This window comes from Mus musculus, chromosome 5 (genome assembly GCF_000001635.26).
Source record: "Mus musculus strain C57BL/6J chromosome 5, GRCm38.p6 C57BL/6J".
NCBI classification, from domain to species: Eukaryota; Metazoa; Chordata; class Mammalia; order Rodentia; family Muridae; genus Mus; species Mus musculus.
This window is the reverse complement of record NC_000071.6, coordinates 116,336,525-116,356,147: the sequence shown is the minus strand read 5'-3', so window position 1 is coordinate 116,356,147 and position 19,623 is coordinate 116,336,525.

Sequence of the window (19,623 nt, the reverse complement as noted above, 5' to 3'; positions counted from 1 at the left end):
TAGAGGATTGTTTTAATTAAGTCAATTGATATAGGAAGACCCAGCCCACTGTGGGCAGCACCATTCCCTAGGCCCTGGACTGTAAGAATGAAGAGATTGAGCTGAACATAAGCGAGTGAGCAAGTGAATACACATGTATTCATTTCTTTTCTGCTCTTGGCTGTGGGTGTGGTATGATCAGCAGCTCCTGCTGCCAGGACCTCTCCACAATGGTGTACTTTTACTTTCTAACTGCTATCTGAAATAAATCTCTTTCTTCCTGGGTTGGTATTTGCCAGTGCGTTTTATCATAGCCCCACCCCCAACCCCAAGAAAAACAGGACACACTCTATGACATGTTCCCTTTTCTTAAGTCCTATTCCACAGACAAGGGACTAAGAAACAGAGAGGTTCTCTGTCTTGCTTAAAGCCACACTTGTCGGGAGAAAACTGCTCGGACCCCAAACCAGTGAGTTCAAGGTCAGCATAGAAGAACAGAGACACACAGGCCTGAGGCTGATCACACACTCCTATCAGTTCAGAGTTCTGTGGTGTTGGGTTATTAGTTAACCTCTTTAAGCCTCAAATGTATCTTCCTTAAAATGGAGGTTAGTTAGTTTTGTGTCACAGTAACCAAACACATCTTATCTCATGGTTCCAGAAGATTCTGCCCATGGCAGAAGGAGCATTATTAAATGAGGTTCTCCACTTTAGGGAGGAAGGGAAAAGGCATTAATCTTCACAGGACTCCTCCAGGAACCAGCTTGACTCCATCGTAGCCATCCCGTTACAAGGATCAAAATAAGTTCATTACTATTTCCTACAAAATGTAAGTTTCTACATCTTAAAATTTGACCTGACCATAATTTGAACCTTCCTGGAATTGGGCCAGGTTCATATCTGACTGGATCTTGACCTACACTCACCCCACCCAAATGGTCTGCCAAATAATTTTGAGACATTTTGTCAAACTCCGATATAACCAAAAGTCTGGGAATCCCGAAACCCTTAGAAGCGCCCCCTTGCCTTGCAGTTTTGAGCAATATAAACCCCACTCTCTCCTGTGTTCCTTCAAATCCCATTTTAGGGAAACAGCTCTGTCTGATAGAAGTTTGCTTGATTCAACTACAAGTACTTGGGTAATGGTCTTTGTGTTCACTTGGTGGGATTAACACTCTTACCTATACTCAGGTCCCTCCTCCCAACACAGCACCTGTGGTTGGGGACAAGCCTTCTAGACATAAGCCACGGGGGGGGGGGGGCGGCATTTTTTTGGTTAAATTGTAGCAATGCTAATATTAACTTATGAAAATGTCACAATGAATGATAGATTTTATCTTTGAAGATTTACTAAGTAAGAATCATTGCTATGGCTTCAGTAAGTGTCTCCTCAAAAGTTGGTGTGTTGACAGCTCAGCCACCATTGAGGCTAGAGGAAGACAATGGGACCTTTGTGAAGCAGGGCCTAGTGGACGGAAGTGATGTCACCAAGAGTGTGGCCTCATGGGATACTGACACACTGCTGTTTCCTGTCTCCCATTGTTTCCCAGTTGCTGTGGGGTAAACAGCTCCCTTTACCATGCTCTTAAAACAAAGTCAACAGGGTCAACTACCCAGGGTTCAAAACCTCTGACGCTATAAAGTAAAGTAAAGCCTTCTGCTATTTAGGTTGATTTTCCCCCCAGATATTTGTCAAAGTGATGAAAACCTGAGCAACAGAATCATCAAGTTCTCAATGAGATCGAGTACTTGTTAGCATGTTCCTGTGGGCGAACATCTGTGTCCCGTAAAGCTCCTTACTTCTAAGGCTCTAGAAAGAGAATGGAAGACCTGGCTAAGGACTCCTGCCCACGCTTAGAGAGTTTTAAGCCTATTTAGGTGAATGGATCGGAGCCCAGCATGGTGGTACACCCATAATCCAAGCCCTTTGGGAAGGAGGCAGGGGATTCAAGTGTTCAAGATCATCTTCTGCTACACAGCAAGTTTGAAGCTAGCCTGGGTGACATGAAATCCTGCAGTAGTTGCTTGGGACAAAGTGTTAAATGCAGGATCCTATAAGGGATTTCTTCTTCTTCTTCTTCTTCTTCTTCTTCTTCTTCTTCTTCTTCTTCTTCTTCTTCTTCTTCTTCTTCTTCTTCTTCTCCTCCTCCTCCTCCTCCTCCTCCTCCTCCTCCTTCTTCTTTTTTCATTTAAACCACCACAGATCCTAGTTCAAGAACCTAAAAATAGCATTTTAAAAAAGACAATGGATCAGGATTCCCAGCTTTTCAGAAAGTTGGTTTATAGGCAATGTGGTGGCTATTTTGGTGGTCAATTTGACCACTCCTAGAAATAGCTAAAAGCCCAAAATGACTGTGCACGCCTATGACGGGATTTTTTTTTTTAATTAAATCATCTGAAGCTTGCCGGCTTGCTCTCATCTTTTAGAACGTCATGACCCTTGGGGTGGCCCATGTGATCCAACACCCCATCTCCAGTTACACTCCCTCTTCATTCTCTGTCAACAAATACCATCTCATTCAACACACACACACACACACACACACACACACACACACACACATACAAGACAAGTGTCTGCCTCAGGCTTTTAATATTTGCTGTTTTCTTTTCATGCTCCAAAATATACAGAGGCCTCACTTTTGCCTTTTTCAGAAATAGCTTTTTTTTATCCTGAAAATTGATTTTCTGTTCATTTTCTCATAGTCATATACACCATATAAAGTTATCTATCTGTCATTATACCCCTTCCCCCTACTCCAGCCCAGTAGGATGTCAGTTCGCAAAAGTCTTATGGTCTTCCTTTGCTTCAGTTTCCCCCTTGTCTAACACAGAGCCTGCCATGTACTAGGTGCTCAATAAAATCCTGGGGTTAAAAAATTTAAAAGGGTAAACTTTGTCATCCACAGGCCATTGTGGCTTGACATGTAAAAGTTACGCTTCTCTGCAGACTCATCATGAGTACCAGATAAACTAATACAGTATCCTGTACACAGTAGGTACTTATCCCAGTCTTCAGACTGCTGTAACAAATTACCATAGGCTGAGTGGCTTACAAAGAACAGAAACTTAAGCCAGGCATGGTGGTGCACACCTTTAATTCCAGCATTTACTGGCAGCAGATCTCTGTGAGTTTAAGGCTAGCCTGGTCTACAAAGTGCAACCTTGTCTGGAAAAACAAAACAAAACAAACAAACAAAAAGCCCATGCATTTTCCTCTCATATCTGAACTTCCAAGGGTGAAGGGTGACTGAGTGAGTATTGGTTGGTTAGGAATACATGCTATGGTTCATGATGGTTCTCTTCTTCCCTGTCTCCACATAACAAGAAACTCTTCCCCAACCTCTTTAACAGACACTGTGATGGTTTGTATATGCTTGGTCCAGGGAGTGGCACTATTAGGAGGTGTGGCCTTGTTGGAGTGGATGTGGCCTTGTTGGAGTAGCTGTGTAACTGTGGGTATAGGCTTTAAGACCCTCATCCTAGCTGCCTGGAAGCCAGTCTTCTCCTATCAGCCTTCAGATGAAGATGTAGAACTTGCAGCTTCTCCTGCACCATGTCTGCTTGGATGCTGCCATGCTCCCACCTTGACAATAATGGACTGAACCATCCCCAATTAAATGTTGTCTTTATAAGAGTTGCCTTGGTCATGGTGTCTGCTCATAGCAGTAAAACCCTAATTAGGACAGACACTAATTCTATTTTGTGAAGGGTCTATCTTCTCACCTGATCACCTCCCAAGGATCTCACCCTCCCCTCCACCAGTTGCTGTGGGGTCAAGATATCAATATACAAATTCAATATGAACACAATCCTGTATTCAGTGCATTAGCAGAGACTCATTGTTGGCCTGGGTCTTCTTGGCTCTAAGCCTCTCTGTCCCTCTCTTCCCTTGATCCTACCTGTTGGAAGAACAGGAGTGCTCTCCTCTCCACATGCGTCAGTTGAGACTTCCTCTGCTTCCTGCCACTCAGAGTACAGTTTGGTCCAGTAGGCCTCTTCCACCTGCCTATGTCTCTCCTGGCCCTCCCTCATTCCCAGACTCATGAATCACTTTCCCTCTGGACCAAACCATCCTTACTGACCTTTAGCTACTCCATCACCTGACTGGCCTTTTCAGATGAGAGAGAAAGGCTGTTCAGTGACCCAGGAGTCCCACAAGTCTCTTGCAAAAAATCAGTTGCCTTGTATTTTTCTGCTCAGATGAGCTGCCAGCTTCTCTACAAACTCAAATTTTTCTACTAATAATTCCAGAGACAAAGACAGAAACAGATCCATCCAGGATCCTGCTTCCTGTGGCAGAAAAGTGTCTATTAATTAAATTGAAATGATCTCTATGGTGGTATTGACAGCTGAGCCTTCGACGCAGCCAGCAAGTTTCAGGATCGAGACAGAACACCGTATTCAACAATCCCCGGGAACTCTTTGCAGAGAACTGCAGTCCCCACTTTATAGTTGAAGCAAATAAAGGCCAGAAAACTTGTCGCTTGCTCAAAAGACAGCCAGCAAGAAGAGAAACCTGGAGCTAAACTCAGGCCATCTGGCTCTAATTATTGAGGAGATAGTGTCTAGCCAGACACTGCGCTGGGTGTTGTGAACACGGGAAAGGCACGGTCCTCACCTGAAGGAGTCTATGGTCTGCTGGGTGAGGAGAGGGCATTATTAAATGAACAATTAAATACGTTGCCATTATGTGTGATGTTGCCAGGAAGGGGTTAAAAAAATCTGCAGATTGCTCTGGACTTCCTCTTAACAATAATTGGTTTCTTTGGAATTCGCCTTTACTAAGACCTGCTGGTAGGTTTTAGATCACAGGACGCAGGGCTTTGAGAAGCCCCACACGAAGTTGGCTGGGGTAGCCACTGAAAGATGGGTAACTTCGTGGTCAGAGTGAAAATGTCCTCCATAGGCTCAGACATGTGAACACTTGGTCCCCTTTTTGGTGGAGTTGTTTGGGGAGGCGTAAGAGGGGAAGCCTTGCAGGAACAATGTCACTGGGCATGGGTTTTGCCTTACTCGCTTCCAGCTTGCTTTCTTTATCTGTGTGTGTGTGTGTGTGTGTGTGTGTGTGTGTGTGTGTGTGTGTGTGTTCGCGCGCGCGCACGTGCTTCATTGCTTTTTGGTGTTTGTGGTTGAGCTGTAAACAATTTCCTTGTTCCTGCTACCCTATATGCCGCCCCGCCTCCCTACAGCCACGCCTCCCATAGCCACGCCTCCCTACCGCCCCGCAGCCACGCCCTCTGCCACGCACCTCTCTGCTGCCCCGCCTCCCCACAGCCACACCTCCCTGCCACCTCGCCTCCCCACTGGGACAGATTCTTACCTCTTTGGAACCTTAAGTCAAAATAAACTCTTCTATAAGTGGCCCTGGACATGGTGTTTTACCACAGCACCAAGAGTATGGTTCATGGTCTAATTTTCTTCCATTGTGACCACGGGAGAAAACAACTCTTTGAAAAGACTGACAACTGACTCAGAGCAGCCAAGGGACATCCCAAGATCTGTAGTGACAAGGTGAGCCATGACTTATCACAGCCAAGTTCGATTCTTTAGGCAGCATCACATATCCCATTTCTTGGCCTTAGCACTATGGGTGTTTGGGGAAGGATAGTCTGTTTCTGAGGCCACACACACACACACATACACACACACACAAACACACATACACACAAACACACACACACACACATGAGGTCGTAGGTGAACAAACTCTTTCTCATTACATCTCAATAGGGATTCAATACCCCCCATTTGAGAAAACAGCCCAGGGTCCTCCCAGCTTCTCCACAGAATGGTGTTTAGTAGTGACTGGTTGCTCTCACAACTAAGAGAAACCCTGATGTCCTGCAGTTCTCAGGGATCCAGTTCTGCAGGAGATGGATCATACTTCCATCGTCTCCTCAGCTCAGAGTTTCCCTGGCCCCATCACATTTCTATCACCATGAGCCATGACATCTGCAAGGTGGGTTCTTACTCTCAGAACTTACCATACCTTGGACAAGCAGTCTTGTCAAAACCATATTGTTGGATAAGACTGTCTACTTGGGCTTTTATTCCTAGATAAGAGGTATGGGAATCAAGGAAGAGAGGACTCACGCCAGGCCCCAGGGATAATCTAGAGTCCTTCACAGACTTCCAACCAAGACCAGGATGTGTCCTCTCCTACTAAGTACTTGGGTAAGAGCAAGCTGTGTGCCCAACTTCATAACACCAGTATCAGGCTATGTAATTCTGAAGCACACAGAAGTGACAGACATGGATGAAAACCCCACTTTCGACTTTTACTGGCCGAATGGCCTTGAAAGAGTGCCTATAGTCTTCCGAGTCACAGCATCCATCCTCATTCAGAGATTAGAGACATCAACGCTGGAGAGGTGGTTCAGCCAGTTGCACAAGAATAGAACTTGAGTTCATAGCCCCAGTACCTACAGGAAAGCTAGGCACAATCCTATGTATCTGTTACCCGGGGCTGGAGAGGCAGACATGGGAGGATCCCAGGGGCTGCCTAGTCCAGTCTACCTGTTCAGTGAGAGACTTTGTCTTAAAACATGGAAATGGAAGGAGACACTGGATGCTGAGCTCTGGCCTCCACACACATGCACACAGGCATGCACACATAAAAGAAAGTAAAGATGCAAATATCACCTACCTCATAGGATACTTAAGAATAAATATTCATCATCCATAAAAGCCTTTAACAGCCAGTAAGTTCCCCATACACAAGTATACTTGTTTTGACTACAATCTTGGACTGAGATCACAACCTGTCTGCTCAATGAAACCCAGGCTTAGATCCAATGGAGTCCCTGTGAATTCAGTCTAGCTGGGCATCTATAATTCCACACAGAGATAATCTCCTGGCTCCATCACCTGTCAGTCCCACAACCCTGGAGTAAGATATGTCATAGCAGCTGGAGTTTGTCTTAGTCAGTGTACTGTTGCTGTGAAGAAACATCACGACCACGGCCACTCTTATAATAAAGAAAAACATTTAATTGGAGGTGGCTTACAGTTTCAGAGGTTTAGTCCCTATCATCGTGGTGGGGAGAATGGCAGTGTACAGGCAGACATGGTGCTCAAGAAGTAGCTGAGAGTTCTACATCTAGATTCTCAGACAGCTGGAGAGAGAGCCACTTCTCCAGGCTTGGGCTTCGGAAACCTCAAAGCCCACCTCCAGTTACACACTTCCTCCAACAAGGCCACACCTACTCCAACATCTTCTAATCCCTCTCAAGTAGAGCCACTCCCTAACGCCTAAGCATTCAAACATAGGAGTCTATAGGGGCCATTTTTATTCAAACCACCACAGAGTTGTTCCTCTGAGGATTCATCCCAAATCTTTCAGAGATAACAAAGTTTCAACACGTTCCAATCCTTTGTACATTCCTTCTCCCCCATGCACCACATAATTTGTATGCCCATCATGTCACACACCAAAACATCTCTAGATCATTCATCCACTGATGCTAACACACAAATTCTCTTTAGGCGGCTGTCACACTCTACTACTTAGAAAGCAAAGACAAGATGAAATTCTGGATGCGGTCAGGAAAGATATAGTTCCCCCCAAGTCGTTTCAGCCTGCGGAACCAGCATGTGCTGACAGCCAACTGTGTAGTTGGCCAGTTTCAGGCACTTGGGGGAGGTAGTCCTCATTAAAATCTAATTAGAATCCCAGGAATGAGAGAGTCATGGGGTAGTTTGGGTGTGAGAGATTAATGTATCCATCTTAGGCTTCAACTTTCTGCCTGGGCTGCCACATCCACCATTCACAGACCTGTGGGGAACCCCGCCCTGCCCTCTTCAGCTCTGTTCTCAACTCCGCAAGGACTCCCATTGACTTAACTTAATGAGTGTAGTGCGTTCTCCATCCACTGTGATTGCTTGAGTGATGGACCCCTGGTCCCGTCCCCACGATGAGACATAAGCAGAACAGATCAGTGTCCTGCCTTCCATGAGATCTGCCAGTGGACTGTCTCTGTCTCTCTTTTGGAAGCATGCTACCAGGATGTAAGACTGGGAGGTTGAACTGGTTGGCTTTGGTCAGTTTGACATAAATGTAAACATATCTTATAAGAACCCTTCATGGAGAAAATGCATCCATAAGATTGGCCAGTCAGCAATCTTGACTAATGTTTTGATTGCTGATTGATGTAGGAAGGTCCATCCTACTGTGGGTGGGGCCATTCTGGGCTGGTGGTCCTGGGTTCTATAAGAAAGGAGGTTGAGCAAGCCATGGGGAGCAAGTCAGTAAGCAGCACCCCTCCATAGCCCCTGCATCAGCTCCTGCCTCTAGGTTCTTGCCCTGCTTAAGTTCCTGTTCTGACTTCCTCCCACTCTTCACACCCCAGTTGCTTTTGGTCATGACATCATACCACATCAATAGAAACCCTAAGATAGAGGTCATTAGTATTGCACAGTGGCAAGGCCAAGATGCTAGGGATGAAGCCAACAAGCATCATCTGGAGAATCACCCAGGAGGAAAGCCAGAAGCTGAACTGTAGCCTGAGTCCCTAGGTCAAGCCATCCTTGAGTTTAGGCAACCTAAGGAAACTCAGTTGTGAGACTCAACCCCCACCCAACTTTCCCCTTTACCATTTGTGATGGTTTGTATATCCTTGGACCAGGGAGTGGCACCATCTAAAGGTGTGACCTTGTTGGAATAGGTGTGACCTGGTTGGAATGGGTGTGTCGCTGTGGGTGTGGGTATAAGATCCTCACCCTAGTTGCCTGGAAGTCAGTCTTCCACTAGCAGCCTTTGAATGAAGACGTAGAACTCTCAGCTCTGCCTGCACCATGCCTGCTTGGATACTGCCATTCTCCCACCTTGAAGATAATGGACTGAACCTATGAACCTGTAAGCCAGCCCCAATTAAATATTGTTCTTTATAAGACTTGCCTTGGGGGATCCACCCCATAATCAGCATCCAAACGCTGACACCATTGCATACACTAGCAAGATTTTATCGAAAGGACCCAGATGTAGCTGTCTCTTGTGAGACTATGCCGGGGCCTAGCAAACACAGAAGTGGATGCTCACAGTCAGCTAATGGATGGATCACAGGGCTCCCAATGGAGGAGCTAGAGAAAGTAGCCAAGGAGCTAAAGGGATCTGCAACCCTATAGGTGGATCAACATTATGAACTAACCAGTACCCCGGAGCTCTTGACTCTAGCTGCATATGTATCAAAAGATGGCCTAGTCGGCCATCACTGGAAAGAGAGGCCCATTGGACACGCAAACTTTATATGCCCCAGAACAGGGGAACGCCAGGGCCAAAAAGGGGGAGTGGGCGGGTAGGGGAGTGGGGGTGGGTGGGTATGGGGGACTTTTGGTATAGCATTGGAAATGTAAATGAGCTAAATACCTAATTTAAAAAAAAATCCAAAAAAAAAAAAAGACTTGCCTTGGTCATGGTGTCTGTTCACAGCAGTAAAGCCCTAACTAAGACATCATTTTTTTCCCCTGTTAATTTATAAAGACGTTCAGTTTGCTATTTCTTGGTTGTTTGGTTTGTCTGTAGTGAGAGCTATCTATCTGGCTCAGGCTGGTCTAGAAGTAGAAGTCCTCCTGCTTCAGCCCCTTGGGCGCTGGAACCACAGGGGTTGAAGCTCTTGGTTTGTTTTTCCTCTGCATGCATCCGCCTGCAGACTTCAGAAAGAATCCAACAGCCCAGTCGGGCATGTGAAAATCATACATGAACCGTGAAGCACCGTCCTTATTACATGAGCTGCTTGTGAGAACAACCACCAGGTGAGAACTATTACCACCTTAAAGACTTCCTGGCCTGGGATAATCCAATTTGCGCAGATGTGGGATGCTTCCTTCCTTTCTTCTGAAATGTATTAGTTTCATTACACTGAAATTATTACATCGTACATCGATAATGGTGCTTAATGGAGCTAACAGTGTTATATTCCTATAAACAGAAATGTATGTATGTAATTAACAGCTCTGATAAGACTTCGGGTATTTGGTGTTAATTACAATCCAGCCTAGTCAGTGTTGACCTCAATCCGGATAGTCAGAGAAAGGAAACAACTGGTCTGTAAGGAGAGAAAGACCGGGCCTTGGGAATCTGCATTGGCTGTCAGTCATGTTTGAAGAGGCGTGTTCTAGCCTCTCCCAGTTCTGCCATTGAAGGGCAAGTGTGGCTGTGAACCTCATCCTCTGTGAGCCTCATAGGCTCCATCTAAGCAGCAATGTCAGACCTGATGTGCATATCTGTGCATGTGTGTGGGGTGTGTCCTTTAATAAGGACAGTCTGCCAAGTAAGAAGTTCAGAGTCATGTGACCTCCAATCATGTGTGTGTGTATGGGTGCTGTGTATGTGTGTGTGTGTGTGTGTGTGTGTGTGTGTGTAAGCGAGAGAGTGAGAGACAGAGACAGATAGAGAGAGAGACCAGAGGAGTCTGTTCCATGTTCTACTCTATCTCTTGTCCCCTTATTCCCTTGACACAGAGCCTCTCCAAGAACCTGGCAGGCAATAAGTCCCAGCAATTCTTCTGTCCCTGCCCATCCCTACCCCTTGGTCCTGGGGTCAGATGTGTGCCCAAAACCATCTTAGAGTCTTAGAGGTTGCTGGGGATTCAAACTCAGGTCCTCTTGTGCAGCAAGTGCTCTTACCCACTGACTTGAAATATCTGTTTAATCCCTTGCCAGACAAGTGCTGGTTTCTGGTAGATGGCTCTAATGATCCTCTGGAGAGACTGGATCTTCTCAGACCTTAGGGAAAAGCTCAAAGCAGGGGACCAGTGACCAGGCTTTTAAAGTCACCCTGATGAAAGATGATGTGGCAAAGGCATGTCTGCCCTTTCATAAGGAGAGACTGCCAAGTAAGAAGTCCAGAGTCACGTGACCTCCAATCATGTGACCTTCAGTCATGTGACTTCCAATCAAGTGGCCCATTAGTGTCTATCCTTTCAGTTCCCATAATTCCATGGTTTCCCAGAAGGAGTACAGTCGTATTTAGGGAAAGTTTACTTAGCTAAAAGATGGGAATTACGTGGTCACATGTATCTTTAGGGAAAAGCTCAAAGCAGGGGACCAGTGACCAGGCTTTTAAAGTCACCCTGATGAAAGATGATGTGGCAAAGGCATGTCTCACCGTGTAAGCATGAAGACCTAAGTTCGGGTCCCAGACCTGGGAGAACCTCAGAATCTAAGGTGGAGAGAGAAGGATCAAGAGAGATGCCTAATGTGGACCTCTGACCTCCACACATTCTGTGTGACTAGTCATCCATCCATGAAGAAGGCACACACACACACACAACATAGGGTTGACTACCAGGGTTCTCACTATGAATTATAAGTTCAGTCATGAGTAACAAGACCCACCAAAGGACTCTGCCCACTTGGAGATAGATAGGCCAAGCTTGTTCAGGAGTCCCGCCGTTTCACTTTCTCTTTGTTCAATACTACTGACAACTGAGTCTTCTTCTTAGAGTCTAAGATGGCTGTAGGAGTTTCAGCCACCACACCTGTGCTTCAGGGTATGTTTAGAAGAAGACTAAACAGAGGTACAAAATGGAGCCCACTTAGCAAATGTATCTTGAGCAAACTCTCTACGTAATTTCGTCGGCTGTAAGAGAAACTAGGAAGTGGAACCCTGTAGCTGGCTCAACCATCAAGGACGAAGGAATAAATATACAGCAGCTTTTTCTTCAAAAAGCAGCACAGAGGGGCCTGGGGAGACAGCTCAAAGGCTCAAGCGCTCACAGCACAATCATTCGTGAGGACTAGAGGTCGAATCCTCAGAGCCCAGGTAAATGTCAGATAGGTGTGGAGGCCTGCCTGTGATTCCAGCTTCAAAAGGTACAGATCACCAAACTGGCTAGCGAGACTAACCACATCAGTGAGCTCTGAGATTGACTGAGAGAGCCTGACTCAAGGGATAAGGTTGGAGCTGGTGCTTAAGAGCCTGGGTTACATGAGACCCTGTCAAAGGAGGAGGAGGAGGAGGAGAAAGAACAGAAAAGGAAGGAAGGAAAGAAGGAAAGAAGGAAGGAAGGGAAGGAAGGAAGGAAGGAAGGAAGGAAGGAAAGGGAAGGGAAGGGAAGGGAAGGGAAGGGAAGGGAAGGAAGGGAAGGAAGGAAGGAAGGAAGGAAGGAAGGAAGGAAGGGGAAGGGAAGGGAAGGGAAGGGAAGGGAAGGGAAGGGAAGGGAAGGGAAGGGAAGGGAAGGGAAGGGAAGGGAAGGGAAGGGAAGGGAAGGAAAGGAAGGAAGGGAAGGGAAGGAAGGAAGGGAAGGAAGGAAAGGAAGGAAGGAAGGAAGGAAGGAAGGAAGGAAGGAAGGAAAGGAAGGAAGGAAGGAAGGAAGGAAGGGAAGGGAAGGGAAGGGAAGGGAAGGGAAGGGAAGGGAAGGGAAGGGAAGGAAGGAAGGGAAGGAAGGAAGGAAGGGAAGGGAAGGAAGGAAGGAAGGAAGGGAAGGAAGGAAGGAAAGGAAGGAAGGGAAGGGAAGGAAGGAAGGGAAGGAAGGAAGGAAAGGAAGGAAGGGAGGAAGGAAGGAAGGAAGAAAGGAAGGAAGGAAGAAAGGAAGAAAAGAAGAAAGGAAGAAAGAGTAGAGGTAGGGGACAGTAGAGAAAAGTCATGTTCCATAGCTAAGCAATAGAGAGCCTGCCTACTATACCCAAGACCATGTGTTCAATCCCCACCACCCCATAAAATTGGGTGTGGTTATGTACATGTGTGGTGTCAGCATTTGGGAAGCAGATACAGGAGAATCAACAGTTCATGATCACTACTACACCGTAAACTTGAGGCCAGCTTAGCTCAAAACAGAGAAAAGGGAGTCCAGATTGGAAGGTGTGGCTCTCAGTTTCCCGGTAGAGCATCAAAACCCAGAAGAGTGTAGACCGGAGCAGCAGATCTGAGGTCTGCCCAAACATAACAGATAGACATGACCTGGACATTGTCTTCAGATGAACAAACTCAGAACACAAACCAGATTTCAACCCTCTGTGTCATCCTTGAAATATCCCGAGGTCTCAAATTTCAAGACAAGGATGCTGGGCTCTCAGAGGAAACTCCTCAGGCATCCCTATTCTGATCCCCAGACACAGGCTTCCTCTGAAGTCTTGACCACACTTGATCTTCTCAAAACTTCAGCAGCCTCCGTCTCACCCCATCTCTGTTCTCACCTTCGGGTCTCCGTTCCGTGGCATCGCCTCTATCAGCCTTCAGAAACCTTAAAATGGCGATAAATTGGGACGCTCACCCCAATTTTAGGCAACACCAGCTCAAAGAGGGAAAGCACACAGCTAAAGTCACAGGAGCAGAAAGAGGCAGAATCAGAAATCAGAGCTGGTGACTTTTGCCCCCCCCCCCCCCCGCCCCGCCCCTGGGCTGCTCAGGTAGGGTAGCTCTCTGGTGTCCTCAGAGAAAAGACAGACAGAAGAGGGGAGGGTGGCCAGACGCTCTAAGAGCTGATTAGAGCTCAAGGCTCATTAAATCAGTCTGGACAATAGCCTGCCCCACCACCTCCAGCTCCCCTCCCTCCCACCTTTGCTCTGCACCTCCCAGGGGAACTTGATTAATCCATTAGGTTTAACCTCTCTTTAACTTCCTGATTAGTTACATTTATAAACTCCATTTGTGTTTGCTCTTTCATCAAACCAACACCCCCCAGTCCCCCCCCCCCCCAGAAAAAAATATAGGCCAATTTCCAGCGCCACTGATTTGCTGCAATTTCTGAAAATCAGACGGAACGGAGGAGAGACGTGATTGGAATCTCAATTCCTCCTCCGTGAGCCGAGAGAGAGCACACCTCACAGGTACCTGCTTGAATCAGGGGAAAGTCTGAGCGACAGAGAATTGAAGGATGCTCAGATTCCAGAGTTGGCGAAGGAAGCAAGATGCGGTGTGGGTGGGAGTAGCTCCTCAGGAGTCCCATGGTGCCCATCGCCAGGGAGCGAAACCAAGAGTGGGTTTTGTGGGCCTGATATCAGACTCAGAATGAGGGCTTTGCTTGCTCTGCCCCCCACCTTTCTTTCTTCTGTGTTCCAGAATATGTAAGCTTGTGATTAGCATTTGTTTTAAGAAGGTGTGATATGCTCATCATCAAACATTTTTCTGATTTTACACTGAAATCCTTGTACTCTTATAGAACATCATGGGACGCCCTCCCCAGACTGTCCAGCTGCTGTTTTAAGTGATGTAGTGAAGTTAACATCATGACTTCCAGGAAGCAGGATCCTCTGTCTTCTGCTTGTACCTCTGTCTCTCTCCCTCTGACTCTCCCCTCTCCCTCCTTTCTTCTTCCCTCCCTCTTATTTCTTCCTTTCCTCCTCTTCTCAGCCTCTTACCCCTTCTCTTCTCTTAGACTCTCCCCATCTGTCTTCGTTAGGATTTTACTGCTGTGAACAGACGCCATGACCAAGGCAACTCTTATTAGGACAACATTTAATTGGGGCTGGCTTATAGATTCAAGGTTCAGCCCATTATCATCAAGGCGGGAGCATGGCAAGCATGGTGCAGGAGGAGCTGAGAGTTCTACATCACGTTTAGAAGGCAAACAGAACACTGGTCTCCCGCATGGCTAGGAGGAGGCTCTCAAAGCCCACCCCCACAGTGACACACTTCCTCCACAAAGCCACATCTCCTAATAGTGCCACCCCCTGGGCCAAGAATATTCAAACCACCAAACCATCCTCTCTCAAAATGGAACTGTTTCCTCTCCAGGTCTGACACAGGAGAGTTGCCTCTAGGAAAGAACCCTGGGTCTTTTTCTTCTCTGCGCCCTGTCTGGGCTCCCTGCATCTTTTCTGAATTGCACACTGATTTCGCTGGGATATTTCCTCAAGTAAGGCTTTGAGAACCGTCCTTGAGGTGGGGGGACGGACACTGGATTATTCCTTGCTCCCAACATGTTCTTTTCGGTGATCGTTTTCTCGGTGCTCATTCAAGATTTAAATAACTGAATTTTGAAGGCATCCTCCACGCATTGATTCCAGTCTCTGATGTTATTATGAGCTTATTGATACCAATCAGATTCTTCATTAGTAGGTGGCATGCGCTTTTCTTACCTCTCCCCTCGCCCCATTTTCTTCTGTTCTGAGCGCTGCCATGAATTTTAGATGAGCTTGTCTGTTTTTAAAAACCATAATAGTGTGTTGTTTTCATTTGTTTGTTATGTTATGGTTTTTTTTTTTTGGAATCCCGGTTTCTCTGTGTAGCTCTGGCTGTACTGGAACTTGCTCTATAGACCAGGCAGGCCTCCTGAGTCCTGGGATTAAGGGTGCCACCATCTGCCCAGCCGACACCACCACCAGGCCGATGGTGTGTCTTTTTTTTTTTTTTTTTTGAAAGGAGACTTTTTTAAAAAAGATTTGTTTATTTGTGTATATGAGTATACTGTAGCTGTACAGATGGTTGTGGGCCTTCATGTGGTTGTTAGGAATTGAATTTAGGGCCTCAGCTCACTCTGGTGGATCCTGCTCGTTCTGGCCCAAAGATTTATTTATTATTATAAATAAGTACACTGTAGCTGTCTTCAGACAGCACCAGAAGAGGGCGTCAGATCTCATTACAAATGGTTGTGAGCCACCGTGTGGATGCTGAGAATTGAACTCAGGACCTTCAGAAAAGCAATCAGGGCTCTTAACCACTGAGCCATCTCTCCAGCACCCCAATAGTGTGTCTTAATACAGATATTTCCCCACTGTATAACATGGGTCACTCAGGAAGCTGGCAAGATGGCTCAGTGGTTAAGAACACTGGCTACTCTTCAGAGAACCTGGGTTCAATTCTGAGTACCCACACAATAGCTCACAACTGTCTTTTACTCCAGTCCTACTACACACAGATTTTTACTTGCGTTCTGGAATCCAAACTCTCAGGTCTTTGTGTGTGTCTCCCAAGCACCCACCCACACACACACACACCAAGCCATGTCAACATTGATAGAGGTCAAAATTGTTTTTAAAAATGTAGTCATGATTTTCTTTTCTTAGTTTTGTAAAGGGTTTGCCAACTGATGGACAGTATGGCAGGTGACCTGCTGGAAATCTGTCCCACTGTTTTAGAGAACGGATAAAAGCCTACTGGTCCGCATAAAGCATCCTGTAGGGCTGGGGATGGTCAACAAGAATCTGTCAAACCACATACACTCTTTACAGCACACTGATGTGCTGGCTTGCATGCATACATCCACCCCCAGAGACTCAAGTGTTGAAGGTATGGCCCTGATGAGGACGGAGTTCACAGCTGGGGTCTGGGGAAACTGACTGGATTATGACAGCTCTGACTTCTCTAATGGATCTCTTCCCTTAGAGAGTCATAATTTGCTATCGTTGGGGGAGGGGTGGAAGTGAAGGGGTGGAGTTTGCCAAGAGGAAGTAGGTCACTGAAGGCAAGCTCACTTCACTCTCTGCTTCTCAGTTGCCATGTGAGAAGCAGTGCCCTCCCCCAGAGGCCTCCAAAATGTCTTGCCTCACCTCGGCCCCCAACAATGGAGCCATCCAACCGAAGGGCTCAAGCCACTGGAAGCATGAACCCTGACAAATCCTCCCTTCTCCGAAATGTTTCCTCGGGTGTTCCATCGCAGCGATGAGATGTCTGACTAATGCAGTTGACAACCGAGACAAGTGGGACTAGACAGCCTCTCACTTAACTTTTCATCATGAAAATGTCAAACAGATGAGTAGACTGGCTGTCACACACCCACCATGTTGGACCAAGCTTGTCTCCTCAGAATTCCATCACTGGGGAGCTTCTGGGTAAATGCCTGATGTTAGATCACGTCATCTGGAGGTGGCCAATTATGAAGCTTTACATCAGCACACTACAGGGAATGCCTGTGACTCCAGTGTGAGCATCCATCTCCAGCTACCCTTCATTCAGCAGGGGTCTTGTTCTCAGCCCATAATACCCCTGTCCTCAGCCCATAATACCCCTGTCCTCAGCCCATAATACCCCTGTCCTCAGCCCATAATACCCCTGTCCTCAGCCCATAATACCCCTTTCAGTAGTTTTTTTGGCTCAAACTCACAGTCTATGAAATATTATCCCCGGAGAAGTAATGATTAATTTATCGGAACCAGGGGCTGTCTTTACTAGGTCTTTCTCCTTTAGGAGTGGCGACAAAGGCCAGTCCTGATGTAGGATGTGAGGAAACACTTCATCCCTGGATAAACCTCTGTCTACAGGCAACAAGATGCTCCCAGCTAAACTCCCAGGAGGGACCGGAACGGAGATTTATGGTGTATGCTCTGCAATGCCTTCTTGTACAATCTCCTTTACCTCTTGTCACTATAGCAACCATATCCCATAATAAGCAATAAGAGCATTGTCAGAAAAGACAAGAATATGGAAAGAACAAGAGCCACCTCTGATCACTCCCAGCTCCACGGTGCTCTTCCTGTAGAGTCCTCCATTATGCCAACTGGCTACTGTCCGTGACCATCGCTAGATGTGTCAAGTGATCCTAACATCTTGACATCGTGCCGATTCAAAGTTCTCACTGACCTGTACATGGGTAGTTGAAACAAGTTTAGAATATTTTAGTTTAGGCTTTCTATCATGGAGCTCTAAAGTGAGAGTGAACAGAACACAGATTCTTAAGGTGAAACTCAGGCTCCCGATTCTGTAACCACAAAACAGGAGTGGTGTTATATCTCTTCGGCCCACAGCACTGCAGCTCACAGGCATCGCTGTGGAGGAGCTGCCATTAGGTGGACTGTCTTCTCAGAAATCTCAGTGTGGATTCCATGTGACTGAAGAGGGCTAGAGAGACGGCTCAGTAGCTAAGGGCACTTCCTGCTCTATCGATGTTCAGATTCCAGGACCCACATTAGACAGCTCATGACCATAAGTGCCCACCTGTGGACCCCATGGACAACCCCATACACACATACACACACAAACAGACACACATGCCTCAGTGGACATCACAGAAAAGGGGGCAAAAAGACTGTACAAGCCAGAAGAAGTTGTGAACTTCATGTGAGAAATGGTATTGGGTGTGTGTGTGGGGGGGGGGCAGGCACCAGCCACATGACTAAGGAGAAGCCAGAAAGTGAATTCCCTCGCTCTCTTTACTGACATTTTCCAGCATTGATGTGTGACCCAGAAGGGTCCAGTTGGAGTGAATCTCCAGGGTTTTCTGTGGCATGTAGGGGCAAATGTCAGGAGTCATCTAAAAAAGGCTAAAGTTAGCAGGTGACCTTCCTTGAGGTGACCTACTGTGTGTTGCATGGTCTGTAATGGGTGAGCTCTGAGAGGCAAGGCCCTAAGAGACTTCATCCCAGGATTGCTTCTTGCTGTTGATACGCATTTACATAGCCTACGGATTCCTGGGCATTAGCCTGCTGTCTTAGTCAGGGTTTCTATTCCTGCACAAACATCATGACCAAGAAGCAAGTTGGGGAGGAAAGGGTTTATTCGGCTTACATTTCCATACTGCTGTTGATCACCAAAGGATGCAGGACTGGAACTCAAGCAGGTCAGAAAGCAGGAGCTGATGCAGAGGCCATGGAGGGATGTTTTTAACTGGCTTGCTTCACCTGGCTTGCTCAGCCTGCTCTCTTATAAAACCCAAGACTACCAGCCCAGAGATGGAACCACCCACAAGGGGCCTTTCCCCCTTGATCACTAATTGAGAAAATGCCTTACAGTTGGATCTCATGGAGGCATTTCCTCAACTGAAGCTCCTTTCTCTGTGATAACTCCAGCTGTGTCAAGTTGACACAAAACTAGCCAGTACACCTGCCTTATTGAGTAGACTTCCGGCACATCAGCATAAAGATGAACTTTCATGTTGCTTAGATAAATCAGTGATTTCATAGAATTCCTAACTTGATTCTAATAAATTTAGGAAGAAAGCTTTAAAGATGGTTTTAGTTGGTTTGCTAGAAAGATGTCATAAAGTTAGACTAAAGAAAAGAATGTGCCTCCTCCTCATAAATAGTAAGTAAAGCCTGCATAATAAAGAATACGATGGGCTTTCACAATTACACTAAAAAAGAGAAATAGGCTTGGAACAAATCTGCATTCCAGGAGAAACATTCAGGTCCAAGGATGAAGCCACAGGTGTGCACTATGGCGAGGCAAGGGCATGGGAACACTGTTGCTTTGAACTTACAGACTGAAACACTGTTTTGAACTTGTTAATGAATCCTTTCTGTCACTCCCCTTTTATGTAACATTTTATCTATGAGCTGATTCTTTCTTACATAGAAAACCTTTTGTCTAAAAAGCTATAAAGAGGAGGAAAGCAATAAAGAAAGGTGGTGCAGCTGTTTCCTGCTTTACCTGGTGTGTGAGTGTTGTCTGTGAGTGACTTCTTCCCTTCCCTTCCCCTTCCCCTTCCCCTTCCCCTTCCCCTTCCCCTTCCCCTTCCCCTTCCCCTTCCCCTTCCCCTTCCCCTTCCCCTTCCCCTTCCCCTCCCCTCCCCTCTCCTTTCCATACCTTTATTTCTGGTTTAAAAAGAGTTAATGAGCTCTGAGCCTCTCTCCTGGCCCCCAAAAGGCTCTGGCTGACTCACCAAGAGAAAGGAACACTAGTGATAAATTCTTTTTGTAATCCTCCCACTTATTTAAGCATCAAGGGTTAAGGTAATGTAGCGTTTATTGAAGCACAGAACAGTAAACAAAGAGTTTCCCCCAGTGCTTATTTAAGCACACAGGGTTAAGTTCCCCTAGCACAAAAGA